Source organism: Bidens hawaiensis, unplaced genomic scaffold, assembly GCF_021521415.1.
Source record: "Bidens hawaiensis isolate Kalapana, Puna unplaced genomic scaffold, B.hawaiensis_p1.1 tig00039978_1, whole genome shotgun sequence".
Classification (NCBI taxonomy): domain Eukaryota; kingdom Viridiplantae; phylum Streptophyta; class Magnoliopsida; order Asterales; family Asteraceae; genus Bidens; species Bidens hawaiensis.
In genome coordinates this window covers 81,703-86,568 of record NW_027505634.1, presented here as the reverse complement: position 1 = coordinate 86,568, position 4,866 = coordinate 81,703, and the positions used below count along the sequence as shown (strand labels likewise).

At 36.6% G+C, this 4,866-nt stretch overlaps 1 pseudogene across 1 annotated transcript; it reads right to left on the bottom strand.

Annotated features, from left to right (window-relative positions):
* Nucleotides 1-943: 943 nt before the first annotated feature.
* Nucleotides 944-2,928, bottom strand: LOC143614388 (cytochrome P450 77A2-like; annotated as a pseudogene). Its single transcript, XR_013150286.1, has 2 exons — nt 2,282-2,928; nt 944-1,987 (listed from the first exon to the last, which is right to left on the bottom strand). The product of XR_013150286.1 is annotated as a cytochrome P450 77A2-like (transcript).
* Nucleotides 2,929-4,866: the final 1,938 nt, after the last annotated feature.

Genomic DNA, 4,866 nt, shown 5'->3' with positions numbered 1-4,866 from the left:
ATAGTGGGCCTTCGAGGTGTAAGTTTTGATGGCGGGCCATGTCATTATCGCTGTCTGTGATCACTGACGTGGATAACTTTTTGCCAATCAGTGTGCTCAGACTGCCAGACTTTATTAGTGGTCGTTCAGAACAAGTATTGTTTTAACATATTTGGTTAAACATGATGGATCCATACATTAATTTCTTTGTATTGTGTGGGTTGACTTGATCATGATTGGGCATTCTTTGGGCTATCACATTAATTTTCCTACAACCATAAACCACTCTTTTCTATGCGTTTCATACTTAACAAAGTATTATTTTTTGTTTATTATATATTATAAATATAAGTTATAATAAAAATTAAAACATTATATTTTTATAAAATATTTGTCTTCCATTTATTTTTACATTTAGCATTTGTTACTATTTTTTGAATCATCACCACAAATGTTTTGACTTAAATAGTTAAGTTACACAAATAATTTTGTTATGAGGTTTGAATCATCACTCACTGAAAAGACAAATAAGCAGAATTGCTCGTGAACTACTTAAAATTGGATTAATAAAAAGCTTGAAGCCAGCCAATCCTTATCGAACCCAAGGCTAGTTTGTTTGTTTATTGAGCCCGAGGTCAAGCTTTGTATGGAAAGATCATTTAGGCTCGTCAAACCTTAAATACGTAGTGTACTTTTAGGTTTTTAATTCTTTTGAAAGTTGGAACTCTATGCATTAATTTCAGACTACACAACTGAGTTGAGGCGAACTTTGGCTCGTTTAAAGTATTGCATGCTAGCTTGAACTGAGCTTAGGCTCGTTAACGTTTTTCTCAAAGTATATAAAAAATAATTGAAAATGTATATAACTCAATTAATAAATAATAAATTAATTGAGCAAAAGAGAGCTCAAACTTGAAAGGATGACTAACAAGCCGGGCTTAAGCTTAACCGTAGACGAGTTCGGGCACGGCTCGCTTACGCCCATAACAATAAAATCCAACAATTTGTCTACAAATAATAATCATGAAATCTTTAATACCGTACCTCCAAATTTGTTTCAAAAACACAACAAAATCCAACATTACAACATCAATTACACAATAATCATTTCAACATAACAAACACCAAAAACACAATCAAACATAATAATCAAATTTCAAACCCTAGGTACAATCTTAGCTCTAATAGAGTTCTTCATCACCACGGTGAACTCCGATTTTTCACCGAAATCCACCTTACTGTTTTCGGGCCACGACCGCCACTCGAATTCCTGAACCATTCGACCGATCATCAAACTCACGTGCACCGTAGCCATCCCCAACCCGGGGCATATCCTTCGCCCCACCCCGAATGGAATCATCTTTAATTCCTTCACCCCGATGATGTCCGCACTTTCGCCCCCGGAAAGAAACCTATCACGGTCGAATCTTTCCGGGTGGGCCCAAAGTTTCGGATCCTCACTGATCCCGGGGATATATATCTCCACATTGGCCCCTTGGGAATATCATAGCCAGCGAGTTTAGCTGGCTCGGTAACCGAATGGGTCAACGAGAAATACGCCGGAGGGTGTTTTCGTAATAACTCCTTTATGACCGCGTTTAAATACGGCATGTTGTCAATATCTTTCTCATCAAGTTTTCGGTCGCCTGCGACCGACTTTATCTCGTCGTAGAGTCTCGACTGGATCGTCGGCGACTCTATAAACCGAGCGATCGCCCACTCGACGGCGGTGGCGGTAGTATCCGTCCCGCCGTTGAGAAACTCTGAACACAACGTCACGATTTCCGCATCCGACGGAGGATCCTTCCGTCCCTCGACCGCCAAGTCAAAAAGCGTGTCGAGGTACGAAAACTCCGCCGCCGTGGGATCGGATCCCGGGACGGTGACAGCCTTCCGTCGCCGCTCTATTATCGGGACCAACATCTTAATCTGTTGGTCTCGTACTTCCATAGCACGCTTACGTTGCTTGGTAAAGAGTGGGGCCAACACCGGCAAGTAATCATCTAACCTGCAAACATAAGGTTAGAGGGTATTTAGATGTAAAGTAATAATACAAAAAATTTAAAAAGTAATAATAATAATAATAATAATCTATCCTGCAAACATAAGGTTAGATGGTATATAGATGTAAATAATAATATAAAAAAATTAAATAATAATAATAATAATAATAATCATAATCTAACCTGCAAACATAAGGTTAGATGGTATTTAGATGTAAAGTAATAATATAAAAAAAATTAAAAACTAGTAATAATAATAATAATAATAATAATAATAATAATAATAATAATAATATAACCTTGGATCAAGAGTTAACAAAACTGTCTTCATCATTTCATCAATTTCCTCAATTATTTTCTCATTCATCTCAACACCAAAACACATAGACACAAGTATACAAAACACAGCAAATCTTGCGTTCTTCAGCACCCAAACCGCACCGCCGTTAGCCGCGGCCTCAACCGACAACCTATCAACAAGCTTATCTATCGCGGCAACCCGAACCGCTCTAAACATCCTCAACTTACTCACGCTGAGCGCGTTCTGGACCATGTTCCGCCGTAACGACCGCCAGACGCCGCCGTACACGGCGGCATTGACGGTATACTTGTTACAACTAAACACAGCCCGCGTGGGATTCTCTGCGGGCCGTGTTGCAAAAACCTGACCATTCACGATCAGGGCCTCGTGAACCAGGTCAGGTTTTGATAATATTATCATGGTCCGGTTTCCCATTTTGAGGGTAATAATCGGACCATATTTCGGGAACAGTTCTCGAACGTATTGGAAAAAAGGTTGGCCTGAGTTGGCAACCTGCAGCAGGTTGCCAACTATGGGCCAACCTCTGGGGCCTGGAGGGAGGTTCAGGCTTCTCTTCAGGCCCCGGATTAAGGAGAAGATGATGAAGGTGATTGTGATGAAGATGATGGTGTAAAAGAGGTCCATGGGTTTTGAGTTGAAAGATGATCGGGTGATAATGGAGGTGGTGAAGGATTTAAGAAGAGAGTGAGTGCATGTTAAGGTTAATTTATAAGGTGTTGCATGTGATGGGTGTAATTAAAGATTGTGTGTTGGAAGTCTCCAAAGTAGATTGAAATCTAGTGGCGTTTTTGCTTATTGTTTGACTTGGTTAATTGTTTTTTCTTTTTAATAAATTTTAAATTATTTTAGTAGTTATAAGTAGGATGAGCAAATTTGATACCAGTATTGAAATTGGTACCGTCGGTATCGAATCGATACCAAAGTTTTGAGTTTTGGGATCGGTACGGTACGGTATCGGTATTTTCCGAATTTTAATCTTCAATACCGGCACCGGCACCAAGAATTTGTAATTTTCGGGATCGTATTTCCGGTACCGGTCGGTACCGAGCTCATCTTTAGTTATAAGACTTTGTTTGAAGATTGGGGTAATAGAAGAAGGGGGGTGTCAATCGTGTCGGGTTGATGAGTTTATAAGTTAGCGGGTTAGCATGTTGAGATTCTATAACCCTAAGCCAACTCATTTATTTATTTGTGTTGTGTCGTGTTGATCCATTTGTTTGGATTGTGTTTCGGGTCAATCCATTTTATGTTCATATACAAATATGAGTAATACCAATTCACTTGATAATAAATTAAACAATTAATTACTCTAATTCATATAAAACTTGTTAATAATTTGTGATGGATATAATTGTTTTTGTGTATTTACCTCTTGTTCTCAATTAATAAACTTAGGTTCAAATATTTAGCTCAAGATAAAAACGAATAAATGAAAATAATCAGAGAATAAACAATTAGAACTAATAAAATAAAAATGCTGGAATTAAAAGTTGATAAAAATAGTTTAAAAAGAAATCAGTTTTACTTTTAAAAGTTAATTGATATATGAAAAATTAAAAATCTAAGTATTTAACTTTAAATTTTAAACTGTTCATCTCCAAAATCAAAGTATTAACTTCTTTAAAATTGTTAAACGGGCTAACAGATAAACCCACTTTTTAACAGGTTAGGTTCGGGTTGACCTGCTTTTTAAACATGTCGGGTTCGGGTTGACCTGTTTAAGATAACTGGTCATGTCAGTTGATCCAAAACCTATATTTTTTCGTATCGAATTTCGGGTCATATCAGGAATTGACACCCTACTTTTGGTTCGGAGTAAAATTAGGTTTTGGAGTTTTGGAGTTTAGTTCGCTTTTGGAGTTGAGTCTGTAATATTGGAGTTTAGTTTTGGCGCGAGTCTTTGGTTTCCAAGTGAAATTTAAATCAAAACCGAAATGTAATCTTTGGTTTCCAAGTAAAACAAAACCAAACTGTTGCGTATTTGTTTGAGTCAGTTATTTCAGTTTGATTTTCCCAGTTTTAATTCGGTTACTTGAATATTTGCTTGCCATAGATAGTTGGATGGCCCTTAATGCAATTATTGAATAAATGTTAAAAGCAAAAGCATAAATGCTGTAGTGGCTAATACAATTATTATTGAATAAAGTTAAAAGTAATAGCATTAATCGATTTTTGGCTTACCATAGGTATTGATGTGTACTTTGTCTCTCAAAACCTTGTTGTATTGGTTACTCGATAGGTATCGGTTGTATGCATTGGGCCAATTCAATTAATCGTAGATGTACTAAAAGTTGATTAGTTCGGGTTTGTGGAGGGTTAAAATATGAATAGTTGAAAAGAAATCGACCCATCAATTTCAGTTTGCCAAAAAAAGAGAAAGAATAAATTGTTTTCAAGTTTGGTTAGATTAGTTAATTCGGTTACGAGTCAATTCATTTAATTGTTTTCATGTTCGGTTATATCAGTTATTTATTATGTAAAGATCGGATAGTTATTTTAAGGTAAATTAAGGATTTGTAGCATCACACTATTTTTAGGTAAACAGAATAATAATTTTAATGA